This window comes from Oxyura jamaicensis, chromosome 4 (assembly GCF_011077185.1).
Source record: "Oxyura jamaicensis isolate SHBP4307 breed ruddy duck chromosome 4, BPBGC_Ojam_1.0, whole genome shotgun sequence".
Taxonomy (NCBI): Eukaryota; Metazoa; Chordata; class Aves; order Anseriformes; family Anatidae; genus Oxyura; species Oxyura jamaicensis.
The window spans coordinates 59,800,894-59,820,529 of NC_048896.1; the positions used below are offsets into that span (position 1 = coordinate 59,800,894).

Sequence of the window (19,636 nt, forward strand, 5' to 3'; positions counted from 1 at the left end):
AAATCATCTTAATTAATTAATTAAAAGCTACCTCTTCTAAGCTGATTAACAGCATTGAAGAAAAAATAATTTGTCTGATAGCTGAAAAACGTATTCTGGGGGCAGCATATTAACTATGGAGAATGTATATTGTAACTGATTAAACTCGCTACTGGGATCTAAATATTTATGATTATTCTGGGAAAGACAGCTCCATTAATGGCTCTTAAACTCTTATGGAATGACTAAAGTGTGCTTGTTAACACAAAATGCTTATTAAGCAATCCTGAAAATGCAAATGATGCTTCCCAAGTGACATTTTATTTTTTCACTCAGTTGAATCCCCCTGGAGCTAATACAGGTATAGTCACATCATCTTATATAGGGAAAAAATAATTTAATGCAAACATATATTTCAATATTTGAAATTGTTCCTCTGAAACACTTTTTCTTTGCTTTTGTTCTTGGAAAATAAAGAACAAGTGAAAAAGCTACTGATCATTATTAGAGCTGGCAAGGAAGTTTCTAGTAAAATTATTTATTAATAAAAATATCAAATTCATTAAAGCCTTTGGTGAGTCTCAGGGAGTCTAGATTTATTATTATTGCTACTATTATTATTTTGACATAAAAGAATAAAAAATGTTTAACCAGATTACACAAAAAAATGATTATTCAGACAAAATAAAAATACTGAGAAACTAGTAAATATTACATTACATAAACAAAAATCGCTTAACATTAATTGTGAGTAATCTCAGCGGTTAATGAATTTATTTGTAACGTGGATAGGCTAGTGCTACCAGCGCTGGCCCATATCCTTGAAAATTATTAGAAAGAAGCTTGTGAAAGAAACCTTCAGCAAAGGTTTATTTACTTAAGGGATGGCTGATGTCAAAATACCCAAAACTTCATGTTTTGCTGATGATCTAGTTAACGTGATGATTTGACTCAGACTCCCAAACAAGTAAACTCTCAATCACATGGAAGTTATAACCACATTACTCTTATCATCAATCACTTAAATTTTCTTTTAAACTTTTTTTTATATATATATATATATATATATAAAAATATTTAACATAAACTTAGCATTTCTGCATAGCTCCAGCCATGCAAATTACCTTCCTGACAGAAAGCAGCAAGATGACAGGCATCCTCTTAAAAATGCCGTCTTATTCACATTTCTTGAACAAATCGGTATTCTTTCCCTCCCAGTATTGATCACCATGCACTTCATTTGTTAGCATTCAGAGACCAAATTATTAACACTAGACCCAGTTAATCCTCAATTGCATTTTACTGAACTCCTCAAATTAACCTTTAAGGAACTTATGGGCCACCATCCCAGAGAGCACTGGTACTGCAGTCTCTCTCCTCTTGCCTCCCCTCACCCTCAACTGAGACTGGCTTTTCCTGACAGTTGCAAACAAATTATTTGTTCCTAGGGATCCAATTGAGCATACCTAACAATCAAATGAAACAAACAAACAAAATAAAACAACAACAAAAAGCACCACAGGAAAATGAGAAAAATAGGGAAGTAGGTCATAGTTAGAAAGAAAAAGAAAGAAAAAGAAAGAAAAACACCCTCTGGTTCTTTTTATACCAGGTAGTAAATTCCTTAAATACAAAGCATTCAAGAAGCAGCACCAACTACATTGGTCAATGTTTGTTACTGTATACTATGAGTTGTTTCAATTGGATATATGAGATCTACAATGATACATGCCTGTATCTAATGCAGAAAATTTTCCACTGCTCTCTTTTCTCATGCTCAGATTCTCTTTCTCCCTGCACACACACACCCTTTGGTCTGCTTGCCCCTACACTCCCTGAAGTTTAGGAGGCTTGATAAATCATGATAATATTTTGATTTAAGAAAAAAAAAAAAAAAAAAAAAAGTTAAAGCAGGAAAAAGAACTGATATCTTTTCTATCTATTGATAGAAACATCATTTGCCTGTGAACCAGTAAGGAAAACATCTTCATAGGAAAGTCTTACTAAGTCCTATTTCCAAACACACAAACAGCAATCCAATGAACTCTAGTATCTAATCCAGTGAAGCTTGGTATCCTATAGATTTGTGCCTGTGTTTGATTGACCTTGCTGTTTATTGAAGATGTAAGCCCCAACTGAACCTCTTTCCGAGCCTAGGACATTTATTTTGTTTTTACTGGATAATAAAGTAATGCAGCATATGTCTCAGTTGGGCATGTTATCCACCTACTTATTTTAATGCTGTTTTGTCTCTGAGACCTTTATCACTCTGTCAAACATGGCCAAAATAGATGTATATGGCTGAAACACATCTAAAAATTATCAGAGACAAATACCATATGACTGCTAAATCTTGTTTCTCTAGGAAAACAGACTGAAATTACCAAAGGAGCATTGTTTCTACACCTTCTCCAGCAGTAAGATCATCTCAGGTTCTTTCTGATTCTGAAAACTTTTCTCCTTGTTTACTCCAGTAAGTATTTCATATCCTATTAACTCAATAAAAATCATATAAGCTAGCTCATCTTGATCCTAACTACACCACAGACCCTAGTTTTTTGCAAAATATGCCAATTCTTGCTCAATTGATACAGTTCTTAACATTTTATGAGTTAGGGATACCTTTTCTAATATTCCATTTCAATTTGTAATCTTTTTAGCTATAACAAAGTCCATAATGAAAAAAGGGAAACAATTCCTTTTTCTTCTTAAAGATTTCTTTAAATCTCTATCAAAACCATAAGCAGTATATACAAGATTTTCATCAATAAATGGTATTAAAATCTTTAAGAAGTCTTAGAAGAGCTACAAGAATGTTGACTATCATCTGCAAAGCAAAAAATAATAGACAAACAGTTATTAGCCTTAAGTACAATCTCCAAAGTCTTACTCCCAGCTTGATAAAGCCAGAGTGCCAACTTTTCCTCATTTTCACAAAGCTCCAAAACTTTTCCTCCTTAAGAAGAAAAAAAAAAAAAAAAAAAAAAAAAAAAAAAAAAAAAAAAAGAAAAAGAAGTAAATCTCTAATTGCATAATAATACTCATTATAACTACCAGAAAGCCAATTAACAACATGTGGTAGAAAAAAATGTACATAGAACTGCAAGGACTACTTTTGAATGGGGAAAACTCTCAGTAAACTGAGAGTAGCAAGTAAAGACTACTGAAATTGGTTCAAGCTACTTATACCGCTCTTTAGCATAAATGCTGACAAAGATAAATCTCATAGACTATCCTTCATTTAAGCAGAGCAAGGAAAATTGGAAAGAAAAAATGTGAATGTTTAATTTTCATGACAGCTAGAAAAAATGATTTTACAATGAATTTCTAGCTTTTGAGAGTTTTTTTGGACCTCTACAGTTGCATGGTTTGTTTCCCATTGTTTCCCATTTCTTTTCTTCCTTTTTTTTTTCTTTTTTCTTCTGTCTTCAGCTTACAAGTGCTGCATCTCAGGATACAGGGATTGTAAATCCAGTTCTCCTTGTGTGCCTAAATATGCAGTTTAAGAAAAAAAAAAAAAGCTATGGATCCAGTGACAGACATGAAAAAGTACAAAATATCCCATTGCTCCCTTTATGGAGCTAGTATAACATATGGTTAGCGTGGGGCTTTTCTCATCAGCTCAGAATGACGCAAAATGATCCAGTTAGAGTCAATTTGCATGTATAATAACAGAGCAGAGTGTCTACAGATTTATATGCCAAAAGAAAAAGTATTTGCAACTTTGGGAAATGAAAACTTTGAGTTGCAGACAGCTTTAGCTGATCTTAAGTCCCATACAACTACTAGCTAATTCTCAGTAAGGCACGCAGGGAATTTAACAAGCAATTCACATCATTATCAAAGCTTGCTGCTAACTCTGAGTCCTTATATGCTGAAAACCTACCCTCTAGTGTTTACTAATAGCATCCACTTAGTATAGCAGGTGAAATGCTGATTACTTAATTTATTTCTTAGTAATTTTGAAAACCTCCCACCGCATTTATTTTGCATATTCTGCTTTTCTTCATCCTCTGATGAAGGCCACTGAGAAATCCTCAGAGATGCAACAGGACTGTGGCACAGCAAACAAGCATCACAGCATGCATACATTAAAGGGCACAAGGGTGCAACACAAAACTCTTATTAACAGTCCATTTACATACTGTGAACTAAATACAGTCACTGTATTTGTATAAGAAACTTCCACCTACCCCTGCAGGGCCAATATGTGCATACTCAAGAGCACACTTCAACCTTTGATTGCTTTACCATCTAGTTTGTAATTTCACTGATACAAAAATAAGCCAAACACTTCAGAAACATTATATAAAGTAGAGAAGGGAAGAAATACTTTGATATGTTAAGATTTAACAAGTTGCTTTTCTGAACAAGGGCCAGATCCTGCATATTCTATACTCCCTACTGAGAGAAAGAAACCTCAATTTGTTATTAGATGAAACTAAAATCCAATTTATTCATTATTTCATGCCTTTCAGGCTCATAAACTCTCGATAGTTGCTTTCCTACTCTCTTAGTAATGTTTAGATGTAAACAGCATTTTGTCAGGAATACATACTGATCAGACTTTTTGCAAATAATGAATAAGGTGACCTACACAGAGAAAAGAAATGTGACACTTTCAGTTTGATGCTGCCTCTTTCAACACTGCCTTACATTAGAAAAGGTAACAGAAACCATGATGCATGATGGGTTGTTCTTATTTCATCCTGTTTTATGAAGACAAGCATATAGAGACTGATAAATAAATAAATAAAAGTCTCTCAATAATTTTCAATAGTACTCACATCAGTATAGCATTTAAGCTCTTCTCAGATAAGACTTTCAGGGATTTTACATAGTCTTTAGTCTTTCTTTCCCTGATTGCAAAAAGCAAAAGCAAGTTGTGGCTCTGGTCATCCTTCTCAAAGATGATTCTCTTTCTATAGAAGCACTACAAATTTATTTATTTTTTTTTTTTTCAATAAACATCTAAAATACAACACCAACCTTCCTAAACAATTATTTTATTGCTTACTTGAAACATACTTTTAGTAATAGATGCTGAGGTCACATAGAGTAGAAATCCTTGAATAATTTTCTCTATTCCCTAATTTTAAAGAATCTCACTATTTCCTCTCACCTCCATCTTTTCCACATGCTTAATTGTCTTATTTTATAATAGAGTGGGAAAGATCTGTTTACCTACCAAACTACTAGTTTGCAACCTGGCGTGTTGCATAACGGAAGACACCAGATTTCTGTCCTTCCTGTTCTCTGGATGGTTAAAAAAATAACTCCACTGGCTTGTCTAAGCAGTGTAGGGATCATGTAAAAGAAGATGTGATCAAATGAATACCTTTCAGGGACCATTTGCCACCAAACTTATTTTATAATTCATCTGCTCTCTGATACCAGGAGTTACACTACTCTGTAAGGTACAACTGTACTTTCAATGCACTACTTAAATGTTAATGGAGTGAAATTGCTCACATCCATATTTTAACAGGCTTAAGTACGTCAGCTCACTTACTTCTGGAGAGAAATGTATCTCAAGATGTAAGAAAAAAGTCTATCAAAGAAATTCAACTGAGAAGTTAACTACAAAAAAATACGTAACATTGGCTATTTCCATATGGATCTGTGGAGAAAAGTAAAGGCCTTGAGGTAGTTTTGGTTTTACTTATTTATTTATTTATTCTTTTGGATGTGGACTTAAATATTTGGCCACTTTTCAGTTGTGCTCCCCTTCTGTGCACCTTGTGCTTACAAAACTTTATTGTCCTTTAGGGACATGTGAAATGATTTTTTCTCCTTCTATATGTTGACTTTTTGTTATGCATAAATTAGACTAGAATATTTCAACCAATAAGGGGTAAAATGTGTATGACTTTCCTATTTTTTTGATGTGACTTGCACATGTTGGGCTTTCAGAATAGAGACAGTTGTGGATGTTGAAAAACATACACATACACATATATATAATACGTACACATATAAACATAAAATATCAAACTCCATAGCAATTTCAGTCAAAACGTAGGGAAACATTTTTTAAATTCCCCAATATCATCAACCGCAAACAAGTCCACTATTTTATTCATTAGCCTCGCCTTCGTACAACCATTTGAGGCAGACGGTTAACCAACCAAGGCAAGTACCACAGGAAATAAATGGCTGACTACCTCAGTAACAAAGCCAGCAACACAGGTGAAGCATATGCAAACAATGTGTATTGGAAAAAAACTCAAGGGAGGCCTGAAAAAAAGAAGACTGAAAAAAAGAAATATTTAGTGAGGCTAAAACTTCCCATCTTGCTTCTCATGCTCAAAATCAAGTCAAGTTTCAGTAATCAGAAAAATCAAGTCACAGATGCACAAGTGTAGTAAGCAACAAGAGACAGAAATGTACACAGTACAATTTTACTAAGCAACATTAATAGTATCAGAGGTGAAGATGAGCTGGCTAATATTTTTTTTTTTTCTCCATACTTACAATTTTCTAAAACTCCTCTCATCAGCTTAGTCAATCTCCTTTTCTTCTGTGAGAAGACAGTAATTCCCTTTCAACGAGGGCTGAATACAGTGAGCTAGATGTTTCATGTGGATGAGGGCCATTTGAGGCACCTATTTGAATTAGTGCCATTGCAAACAAGAAAAGGCAATATAAAACAGACATGAGTTGCTTAGAGAAGAAGAGTCGCCTGACATCTCAGGTTTTCTTGTATGCAACAAAATCTGACAATCTTAACAGAGTTTCTCAAATGCAGAAAAGTAACTTCAGAATAATTTTTTGTTTAAAATACATCAGGTCATTATGGTGTATGAGACAAGTAACACAGACCCAAGAGCATCAGAAATTTTAAAATAGCATAGTGATACAATTATACCAATTCAAATGGTATCTAACTAGAAGTCACAGCAGTAAGTGGCCACGTGGACAAGATAATTCATGAAAACGGAAGAACAGAGAATTTATAAAAAATAAAGTGACTATCCAAAGAACAGAATAGCCCAGTTAACCTTACTGTATGCAGCACAAGGAAGAAATCAATATTTTAAAAGCTGAGTACACTGACCTAAAGATCAGACCATCTGTGTGGTCTGGGGCACACGTAACACAATTGCTGAAGCTGATGAAGAATGTAAAAGAAAAATGTAGAATAACAACAGAAATAACCAGGAACACCAATTCTTCATGCAGCCAAAAAATAAAAAATAAAATAAAAATTAAAAAAAAACATAGGAGATGTCATCTTTAGAGACTGTACCCAACTGAAGTACTTGCTCACTACTTTATAGAATTACTTCTTTATCAAGTACTGAAATCCAGTTTCTCTCCAAGGTCCAAAGATTTCCTATTATATAAGTATATAATAAGAGACAAACTGTAAAGGATGTATAAAAAAGTGTTTGGGTATTGCTTTTTATTGGTGGGGAAATATATTTTGAAATGCTGAGTACTTCTCTTCTAAAAAAAGGTTTGGAAAAATCTCATTTAGATTCTTCCTCTGCAGGCAGAAATTGCTACAGGTACACTAAAGAAAGGATATTCTTAAAGACAAATGCCACCTTCAAGTAGGTATTATCCTATATAATCAGATATATATATTAAAAAAAAAAAAGTACTTTCAAATGTAATATAGTACTTTGGAATACTGAATATTTTCCCCAAGAAACTGTAATTCATTTTGCAGATGCTTCTTCCTCTTGTGAGTTACTGTGCTCAACACAAGAAAGGAACAACTTTTCAAAAAGAAGTTTGTATCATGAGCTTTGTTACTGCTGTAAGGACTGAACAGGTGAATGCATGTGAACATACTTCCTGCATATGAGTTTGAAATCTAAATATTTCTGTCTATAGCAGAGATGAGTCTGAGTGATAATCTAATTACAAGTCATGAGACACCTATATCATTCAATGATGGGAACTATGAAAAGAAAGAGAGAACAAGATTTGCTTTTACAGTGCAAATATTATGATTCTTCCAGACAAATTCACACCTCCACATACAACTTCAAATACTTTAACTCCTGACCTCACTGAAGCCTCAAGTGAAATTGGAGTTAGGGGAAAAAACAAGTACTGTTTCTTGAGATTTCAATAAATTTTCACCTAAAATGTTTGGATCAGACTTTGAAAGGCATTTAGTTATCTAATTCCCATTAGTTTCAAAGCGAGAAATACATATAAACACATTTCATAGTCTGACACATTTCATACTTCTATCAAATACACTTTTTTTTTTCACCATTGTAATTTTTAAACAAATTTCTTGCTGCTGGTTGTGTACACACTATTTCATTTTTTTTTCCTTGTATCCAGTGAAACAGGTTTTATATTTTGCTCTTTTGTTCTAAAAAGGCAACAAAAAATCCTCCCCCCTTCCCCCCCCTTCCTTCAGCTGCAGGGGATAAAGGAGAAACAAGAGTACTCAAATAGGCTGTTAAAATATGCATATCAATTAATGACAAATGAGAAACTATTAACATTGTGTTACCATAATTATAGATAAAAGTAATAAATGGTAGGATACAAAAAGAGCAAATCTCTTATCAAAACATTTTGAATTTTGCATATATTACACTATGTACATTATACTTTAAAATTTCTGCTTCCAAAAGCAATGGCATGTTCCTTACAGCTACATTTGAAGTAGGACTGAATATCCAAAGGGGCCAATGCATGGCAAGATTACCAGGCAAAGCACATAATTCATCATAAACCTCACCTTAAAATGTTAAAAAATAATAAAAAAAATGCATTGTTTTCTCTTTATGTATGTATAAACTTCTAGCTACTCAAGTTTTGCTGAGAAAAAAACACATGCACTGAAGGTCTGATTTTTCCTCCTAAAATAAATAATAGAGCAACAATCCAACATGTTATACAAAAAATGCACAAGCTACCCTGAAGACATTGCCTTCTCATTTGAGTTTGAAGATATTTATTCCCTCAAATACAGGTTTGTCAGAATCCAATACTCTCAAACCGGTCTCTTTTAGATATTCCACACATGAAAGGTATAATGTTTTATATCAGATTTGCTTGTTGGGTGACATTTGATGTTATGTGGGATTTTGGTTTTGAGAAATGATACAGCAACATACTGAAGGCCAATACAGCAATTGCAGTACACAGCATGGCCATAGCACCAGAGTGGTACCAGTGCCAGTCTCTGTGCCCACCATCACCACCTGGGGTGGGACCACACTGCTTGAGGCCAGCTCAGGCTCAGAGCTCTCCTCAAGTTCAGCTGCTCCCTGTTCTGGCAGCACAGGTACTCGGGGCTGGGCTGAGCCCCTCACACTGCTCTGGCTAACTCAGGGAGACATTCCTGCTCATGTAATGAACTCAGGGATGAGCATTTCCACCACCAGCTGACCCACTGCTAATAGCTGTCTATCAAAAAAAAGCCCACCCTCTGATCCCGTGTGTTGAAATAGTCAGCTTCTTTGCCCCAGGTGTGGTCAGTCACACACATCCTGCACTATTCCCTGAGCCACACTGCCCTTGCCCACCTCCTCTCAGCCTCCTCCCATTGCTGGGGTTCATTCAGTGAGTGACACTCCAGCCTCTGGGGCTTTGTCAGTCACAAGGGTAAGACAAGACAGCCGCATAAGCAGATTCAGAGGTAGTGATATCTTCCAATAAAGAGTAAATGGTTAAAGAAATTTTCAATTAAGAAAAAAGTCATAAAATTAATTGAATTAGAACAAGGAAATACATTCTTAAGAAATTTTAAGTAATTCCTATTCCTTACTAGCAGCACCTCAGTTATTTCTGGGAAAGGAAACTATATCATATCCAGCAATTACAGTTGGTTTTCATTCTCTCACACCTTACATGCTTCTGGACAACTGCTATCAATTATATGCAACTTCAGCTGTCAGCTGCTAGATGAGGTTACGCCTGTGTTTGCTAACTTGAAAAGCATTCTAATATCAGGAAAGGTCTCCAAGTATACGATATACAGGCATTGATTTTGCTTTTTTTGTCTCACAAGAACTTAAACACAAGGATTTATAAAATGTTCTCATGTGCTTAGTACACATATCCAGCAGGCATCTGAGGGTACTCTGCCTTGGAACCAGATTGAAAATACAAGCAAGGAAGCTACACAAGGGTAAGTTTTAAATCTGTGTCAGGCCTCCTCAGCGGAAAAGTTTGTTGTTCTGTTGTCACAGAGAACACAATGTTATATAAAGAAGTCACAGCTGTGAGGCTTTCCTTTAGCAAACCTGTTTTCCCACTGTCATAAATCAGGTAAACAAAGAGGTGGGAAACTCTACATGTTTGGATTTCAGAAGCCTTCATGGAGCAGTTCTGCAGCCAACAAGCCTACTAATGTGTCCAGTAAGTACCCTGAGGTAAGTCAGAAGCTAACCCAATTAAAATTAAATAATAATAATAATAAAATTGTCCCTTATATTTCAGTAAAGATCAGGGCTGCAAGAGTTTCATGCACTGTGCAAGTTCAAGGTTTAAATGTTTCACTATTTGTATTGTTTATTTTTACCTTGCAGTACCAATCTTGAATATAATCTAAAACTTCAAGCTGTGCAAAGTAACACGGAGTACTAATTTAAACAAGAAACCACTCTGGTTTAATTTCAAAAGTTTCATCTTGCTTTGTAATGATTATAGGCTTAAAGCGGAAGAGACAGACCTTTTTTTCTATGGGGTCAACATTAGCAAATAACAGGTTATACTAGCTTTATTTTAAGCTCTTTGTGTTAATGCATAAAGAAGTTAAACACAAAGGTAAACAGAAAAATAATGCACCAAAGACTGCCTTATATAGAGAGTAGATATATTTTCAGAAGGTAGCATTGTTTGTGTAATAAACCTGAGATCATAGAGGAATAATGTCTTTCAAGAAAAATAAACTCATGAAAGCTTTTTATGATGAGAACTATTTCATCATTTCAGATGAGGTGGCTAAGCCTTGTGATATTACCCTCTCTATAATTTGGGTAAAGCATTGTGGAATCAGTCGCTCTTAATAAACTTGATTCAGAAATCCTCATATAACTGTAAAAAGATCCCTGTCTCTTCTCAGCACATGTATTTATTTAAGTTTACAGCACTTAAACAAATCAACAAGAGCACAGATACATTTTCTATAAATGCAAACACAGGAGAAAGGAATAAAAATGATCTGGGGTACTCAACAATAGATCAAATGAACTTTCCCAATTTCAGTCTGTTCTGCCCCTAGATGTACCAGGTAGGCAATCTCCCTATGCTTCACTCGATGCCTCAGCTTTTCCACCCTGTTTTCTCCCCCACCCTGTAGAGAAGGGAGTGAGAGCAGCTGGGTAGGCTCTTAGCCAAACCTGGCTTCAGCTTTACCTTGTTCATCATCTGCAGGTTGATTTTTGCTGGATACTAGAACATTGAGGATAATCGCATGCAATGGTAGAGGATAGGTTTAGTACACTAACCCCAGTAAAAATGCGTTTCATTACACTTCTTTTTAGAAAAGGGGAGGAAAAACCATATGCTCCATGTTCCAAATCTAAAATTGGATAATGCGGTCATCATTTAAGAATTGTCTGCTTCTATTGCAATACAATTTTATTACTACGTTCTTGTCTATGGACATATCATTCATTGAGAAGAGGCATACATTTTAAAAAAGTATTCATTCTGTAAGTTGTTGAGAAACTATCAGTCGTCTGAGCTGATGCAAGTAATCAGAAATAATAATAGTGGCTGCAGAAAAGGAAACATCTGTTTCAGATAGATTGTTTCTGCCTGTCAAAACCTGATCAGAAATCAGGCTCACCAGGATATTTTAATTTGCAGCAAGTTTGGGGAAAATTTTGTTTCTTAGTTGGCACACCAGACAGACAAACAATGAAACCAACCATCAGCCAGATGGTTTGCTAAGGAAACACAACTATGAAATTTCTGAGCACAACCACAGGAAGAATTTCTCTCACAAGTTCAGAACAACATGGCATTTAACTGTCCAGCAGTGTCAATGAGCAAAACCATTGTCTCATCCTGTATCTAAAAAGATGCAAACACAGTCAATCTCTCCTCTCTTTCTGAGCCCCATTGCACCCCGCTAGGTTTTAGTTGCTTAAACCCTTTGGGCATCTACTAGCTACTGCGATTAAGTGTCAACTGTCATCTCTTCAGAGCTCCTAAATTTCAGTATATGAAAACAACTTCAGAAAGCAAAATCAATAACATTTATCAACCTTAGTGGACTAAAACACTTTGGTGAAGACCGACTAAAGATCTAGATCTCAGCTATGAGATAGATAATCTCAGCTTAATGTCAATGTTAAATGCTCACAATGTTTATTTAATGGTAACAAAAGAATGGCTAAAACATTGCCAACTATTTTATCAATATCCTTTTAGAATAACAGCACCTGTGCGAAGAATATGATAAGTTAAATTAAATCTTCTAAAATTATTTCTCAATACATAACGCTATGCTATTATGTCATTGCACTCCAGCTCTGCTCTCATATGATGATTTTTAATGTTATATTCCAGTCCAAAAAAATTGAAACAAGGGCAGGGGTTTAGGCATTCTGATAAGCAAGTCTTTCTTGACAATCATGCATGCAGACTAAAAAAAAAAAAAAAAAAAAAAAAAAAAAAAAAAAAAAAAAAAAAAAAGAATAGCAGATATATGTCACCTATGTGCAATCTGCATCAAAGTGCACAAATACCTTAAGGGAGAGTAGTAAGATGATGGAGTCAGGCTACTTCCAGGGGAGCCCAGTGACAGAGCACAAGGTAATGGACACAAACTGGAACACAGGCCGTCTCCTCCGAACATCAGGAAGCACTTCTTCGCTGTATGGGTGACAGAGTGCTGGCACAGGCTATGCAGTCTCTTTCCCTGAAGATCTTCAAGAGCTGCCTGAACATAGTCCTGGGCAACCTCCTCCAGCTGATGTCCACCAGAGGTGCCTTCCAACATCAACTGTGCTGTGATTCTGTGATTTTGTCAGTCACACACACATTCATGCATGCTTCTCAAATATCAGAGGAATAGGCTTATGGGTGAAAGCATATAAATATAAGCTGACATTAAAGAAAGACTTTTCCCTGAAATAGCACTAAGAATAGACAAATGTACACATTTTTGATCACTAATAAAATCTAACTGCTGCACCTGACTTGGAAGATTAGGTAGAACATTTGAGGGCAGCATGCATTAATTACACATTTTTAAATAATGAAACACTATGTACAGTTGGATTTTAATTTTCAATAGTTTTTTTTATACCATTACTTATTATCCTATTTATGGTTCTTCAAAAATCAATGAGGGGTGAGCACTTAGTTCACACAGCAGCATCATGCACAAACACACTAACACATAATTAGTGTTATATCTACAAACACATAATTAGTCAGTTATATCTACAAAGTAGGCGTATGTTCTTTATTTAAGGTCTATTTGTAATGCCAGATGTTTTACTAGCACTTAACAACTCTGACCATCTTTGGCCTGATGCATTAAAGTTTGAGAGTATATTTAATGTAAATTCTTGCTCTGAAAATGCCAAGGAGACTGGTTGAAAAGGGGTAAAAAAAAATACAAAGAATAATTTCCAATATAAGGCTCACGGAACCTTAAAAAAGTAGGTAGAGGAACTTTTATTAGTTTTTTAATGTTTTGGCCAATACAGGTGACAAGAACATCATGAGCAAAAGCAATATTGCTCTGAAATTATGTTGGTATTAGAAAATGAGTATCTTGCACTTGAGCTCATCATCTTAAGATACATTTCTGAGCATTTTTTATTTTGTGCAGAGACATCAGTTGTTTTTTCCCCTCCTTTTTACAGTTTTTCAAGCCCTTCCCATGTGTTTAATATATCCCCATCCTTCCCCACTCTCAACTCTTCAGTCTCGTATCAGTGAATTGAGAAACACAAAACTTATCCTGAGACTACCTCCTGCTTCATAAAAATAATAAATTGCCATAATCTAGGTATCAATACTAACTCAAGTATTTCATAGTAGGTTTTCATAGTTTCTGCTGAACCAAGGTATGTTTCAATCATCACAGATTTATGATGGTTTATCATAAACCATTTTGATGGTTTATCACAGGTTTATAACTTAGGATACGTCAACAGCCTCTGTTTCAAAACTGCTAGCTGCTTGCTAACCTATGACTTCACATAATTCCACTACACTGTGCTAAAGATACCATGTCTAGTTTTAGTGATTAAAATAAAATAAAAACTAGAAATAGAATCGAGGAACAAAACCCAGAATCCACTGAAATTTCCACACTCACCCCTTCTTTTTTATCTTTTTTTTTTTTTTTTTTTTAATCAGGGAAAATATGGAAATGAATGTATTGCACACACACATTTGAGGAGTGTATAAAACAAAATTGTAAAGGCTTTATTACATGTATTAGCTAATTCTATTAGAAATTTAAAAATTTGAACTTCAAAACCAAAATAGGATCTTCAAGCAAAGCATCCGTCTTCTGTCAAAACAATCTCCTCCCCTTAAAAAAAGTTTATTAACATGTAAGCAGACAGTCAAAAGTATTGACCTGAAGAGTAATAAAGAGCTACAGCTTCAGGTGTGTCTTAGATGTTAAACTTTACTGAAGAAATAACTCCCCTTTGGTTTCTCGCTTGGTTGCCTGAGACACTAATTCTCAGCTCAAAAGATTATCTCACACTTCACTAGCTCTGGTACCTTAGTATAATCATCTGCTGTGAACTCTTTCTGCACTTCACAGATACACTGCAGGGAACAGAGCAGTCATAAAATATAAAAAAAATAAAAAAGCTATAAAAGGCCACAGTCAGTTTCATCATAATAGCTACTGTTTTCTTTAGATTTCAGACATACTTTCCCAAATTTTATTTTAAGTATTATTCAGGGTGAATATAGATAAGAAGTCTAAGAAATAGTTTATTTTTTCCTATTCTCTTGAGGCAACTTCACAAGTCCTTGCAAGGTCAGACACTGCACTTAAAAGAAAACAAGTTTCCTCTTTAACTGTAATTAATGCCACTTGATCATCAGTCAACATACTTGAAAACAGTCGTGTTGCAGGTGTACGCTATATGCACTGTTACTTACTCAAGCAAATGTGTATCTACATGTAACAGCCTATGCTCTGGTGACACTCAATTTAGTTATGTACAAATTCTTATTCTGTATAAATATTATTTCTAAAGGTTATGGACTGATATATCAATATATTGATATATAGACTGTGTGCCAGTGAGGTCCTTCGGTCAGATCCGTGAGGTCCTGCGTGTAGGGAGGCGCATTTGAAGTGCTTCCACACAAATGCACGCAGTATGAGGAATAAAATGGAAGAGCTAGAACTCTTGGCCCAGTCCCACAGCTACGACATCATTGGCATAAGCGAGACCTGGTGGGATGAGTCCTGTGGCTAGTGTGTTGCAATAGGTGGTTACAGGCTCTTCAGGAGGGACAGGCAGGGTAGGCGAGGTGGTGGGGTGGCGATGTATGTGAAGCAGGGGCTGGACTGTGTGGAACTTCAGGTCATTGATGGCAAAGTTGAGAGCCTCTGAGTAAGGATTAATGGACAAACAAATAAAGGGAATGTTGTTGTGGGAGTCTATTACAGATAACCTGGCCAGGATAACAACGCTGATTAATTACTCTTTGCGGAACTGAGAGATGCCTCGAGATCAACTCCCCTTATCCTTAGGGGGGATTTCAACCTGCCAGATGTCAACTGGGATCACCACATGGCTGACACGAGCAAGTCCAGGAGGTTCATAAAGCACCTAGATGGTAACTTCTTGGTGCAGATGCTAAGGGAGCCAATTAGGAAAGGTGCCCTCCTAGACCTGTTGCTGGAGAACAGAGAGGGTCTTGTGGCAGACGTGGCAATTGGCGGCCGTCTCGGTCATAGTGACCATGAAGTGGTTGAGCTTAAAATTTACGGTGACAGAAGGAAAACTGACACCAAAACTTCAGCCCTGGATATGGGGAAAGCAGACTTCAGGCTGCTCAGGGAACTAGTCAGCAAGGTCCCCTGGGAAACTGCTTTTGAAGGCATTGACATTTATTAGGTCTGGTCAATCTTTAAGCACTGCCTCCTAAAAGCACAAGAACAGGCAATTCCAAAATATTGGAAGTCAGGCAGACGGGGCAGGAGCCTAATCTTCTACTGGAGATTAGGTGAAAAAAGAGAGCGTACGACTGCTGAAAGGAGGGTCAGGAGACAAAGAAGGAATACAGGGGTGCTGTTCGTGTTTGTAGAGAGAAAATTTGTGTGGCCAAAGCCCAACTAGAGTTGAAGCTGGCCATATCTGTGGGAGATGATAAAAAAGTCTTTTTTTAGATATGTGAACAGGAAAAGGAGAACCAAAGAAAACATAGGTCCACTACTTGATGGGGAAGGTCTCCTCACAGACAATGACAAAGGCAAAGCAGAGACGTTTAATGCCTTCTTCGCCTCTGTCTTCAACGCTGATGATGGGCTATGGGACCCAGGGTGCCCTGAGCTGGAGGACTGGCAGTGGGAATGACAAACTCCCAGCCAACCCTGAACATGTGTGGGATTTGCTGCTCCACCTGGATCCCTAGAAGTCCATGGGTCTGGATAGGATTCATCACAGAGTGCTTAAAGAGCTGGCTGTCATTATCGCGAGACCTCTCTCAATTATTTTTCAACTATCTTGGGAATCTGGAGAGGTCCCGGTAGACTGGAAGCTGGCAAACGTTGTGCCGATTTTCAAGAAGGGTCAGAAAGAAGACCCAAGCAATTACAGGCCTGTCAGTCTCACGTCAGTGCCTGGTAAAATTATGGAGATGATTCTTGAAGTTTTTGAAGTGCACCTGGGGGACAGTGCAGTCATTGGTCCCAGCCAACATGGGTTCATGAAGGGTAGGTCCCGCCTAACAAATTTGATTTCCTTTTATGATAAGATCACCCTGCTAGTTGACCAAGGGAAACCAGCTGATGTGATCTTTTTGGACTTCAGCAAGGCTTTTGACACAGTTTCCCATAGGATCCTACTGGACAAAATGTCCAGCATACAACTAGACAAAACATCATACGATGGGTGAGCAATTGGCTGACGGGCAGGGCTCAAAGGGTTGTGGTAAATGTGGGGTCCCTCAAGGCTCCATTTTAGGGCCAGTCCTCTTCAATGTTTTTATAAATGATTTGGATGTAGGACTAAGAAGGTGTTTTGAGCAAATTTGCCAATGACACCAAACTTGGAGGAGTTGTGGACTCACATGAAGGTGGAAAGGCCTTGCAGAGAGATCTGGACAGGTTGGAGAGCTGGGCGATCACCAACTGCATGAAGTTTAACAAAAGCAAGTGCCGGGTCCTGCACCTGGGACGGGGCAACCTTGGCTATACGTACAGACTGGGCGACAAGATGCTGGAGAGCAGCCCCTCAGAGAGGGAGCTGGGGGTCGTGGTTGACAGCAAGTTGAATATGAGCCAGCAGTGTGCCCTGGCAGCCAGGAGGGCCAACTGTATCCTGGGATGCATCAAGCACGGCACTGCTAGTTGGTCGAGGGAAGTGATTGTCCCGCTCTACTCTGTGCTGGTGCGGCCTCACCTCGAGTACTGTGTGCAGTTCTGGGCACCACAGTACAAAAAGGACATTCAACTGTTGGAGAGTGTCCAGAGGAGGGCAATGAAGATGGTGAAGGGCCTGGAGGGGAAGACTTACGAGGAGCGGCTGAGGTCACTGGGCCTGTTCAGCCTGGAGAAGAGGAGGCTGAGGGGGGACCTCATCGAAGTCTACAACTTCCTCGCGAGGGGGAGTGGAGAGGCAGGAGACCTTTTCTCTATAAACACCAGTGATCAGACTAGCGGGAACAGAGTTAAGCTGAGGCAGGGGAAGTTTAGGCTCAACGTCAGGAGGAGGTTCTTCACCGAGAGGGTGGTTGTGCACTGGAACAGGCTCCCCAGTCACTTCACCGAGCCTGTCTGAATTCAAGAAGAGACTGTGCACTTAGTCACATGACCTAAACTTTTGGGTTGAACTGTGTGGTGCCAGGAGTTGGACTTGATGATCCTTATGGGTCCCTTCCAACTTGGGATATTCTGTGATTCTATGAATCTATGATATACTAATACAGCTTTCTTGTGCTGCCCTGCTGACAGAGGAGTGCACTATAGTTTAACCACACTGAAGGACAGAAGGCTTACACTGAGATCAAGCAATCAACTTATCAGACCTGACTGTCATCTTCCCATTTATTTAATCAGTGCAAGAGTATAGAATTACTCAGCCTTTTGGCACACTGGATAGTTTTTCTGATTTTTTTTTTTCCTTTTTAAAGAAAGTACCAGTGCATAAAACAACAGAAATTCTCTCTTTTTATCCTGAGAGAGACAGTACCTGAAGTATCTGAACTTCCCACAAAGCTCCTCTTGGCATAAAAACCACAAGGCTGTATAAATTAGAGTTGACTGATTAAGAGATCTAAATTTTTTTGGCCTTTTTTTTTTTTTTTTTAATGACTTATGGGTAAAATAGCTAGAATTGTGTTTTGTCAGGAGATGTACATAAAAAGCTCATTGTCAAACAGGAATAGTATCCGTTACTACTTTTATTTGAATAGAAATACCTGATTCCTCAGTTTAGTTGGGAATTTGGGCTGAGTATTTATATCATAGGAAAAAAAAACACACCAATTTGCTGAAACCTAAACCTTCAAAAAAATGAATCACATTTATAGTAGAAGGGACACTGATCTGATCTGTTCTGATCAAACACAGAAAAACTAAAATCTGTTCCAAAATAACTAATATCCTAGTTTCAAGATATGATAAAGGAAATATTTATGATATGACAGTTTCATTCTGGTGTTACATTTTCCAGGGGAAAGATATTTCTAAAAACACCTAGACGAAACTAAACAACATTCATAAATGTATTTATGTTAATAACACTGCCATAAATCCCTTCTTATTGTTTCCAATGAAACAAAGATTTTTGTCATCAGGTACGTGGTCTCAATTCCCATTTTGCAGCTTGACCGTACCTGCCTTGACCTTCCTCTTCTAAGAAACCTATTTATTATGTATTTGCATTAAGATCTGGATTTTACCTTACAGACTTACATTATTTCCTTTTCACCAAAGGTAAGTATCAAACATCAAGACCACAGCCAGCTGGACTCATGATAATTCAAATTTGCAACACCTTAATTCAGAAGTGCTGTCTTTAGAAATCAATATTCATAGCATTATGTTATAGATTATAAATAGATAGTATCAATGAAAACTATTTAGTCACGTTTACTGCACAACTCTGTAAGCCTGAAACAGTATGCAAATGCAAAGAACATCTAAGGGCAAAAAATCAGATGCAGCCTTTAATGATCAAGAATCCCCTAATGTAGCACAATAATTTCAAACAAGTGCTTGTTTAGACTAGATAGTCTAATAAGATTTTATTTCTTCAACTGCTGTAATTTAATTTTATGGAAAATTATCTCCAAAGCCAGAACCCAAAATAAAATTAAACATGCAGAAGTTCTAGATAATCAGAATAAAACTGTTCTGAAAAAGAGTTATTATCTAAATAGTTTAATTCCACTGTGTATGGGTTCAGTTCTCACGTGGCTCAGTGTTTTTTTCTTTTCTTTTCTTTTCTTTTCTTTTCTTTTCTTTTCTTTTTTCTTTTCTTTTCTTTTCTTTTCTTTTCTTTTCTTTTCTTTTCTT

General features: G+C 36.8%; 1 long non-coding RNA gene across 2 annotated transcripts in view; it reads right to left on the reverse strand.

The window, feature by feature from the left end:
• Positions 1-19,636, reverse strand: part of LOC118166914 — a 313,441-nt gene that overhangs the window by 83,282 nt on the left and 210,523 nt on the right. The window contains exons 4-6 of one of the 2 annotated variants that reach the window (XR_004750798.1): positions 18,616-18,621; positions 12,654-12,897; positions 10,857-11,970 (exon numbers count right to left, since the gene is read on the reverse strand). This is a non-coding gene — a long non-coding RNA (uncharacterized LOC118166914). Of the gene's footprint in view, positions 1-10,856; positions 11,971-12,653; positions 12,898-18,615; positions 18,622-19,636 lie in introns of those variants that run through there. The other variant, XR_004750797.1, reaches the window with a different exon arrangement.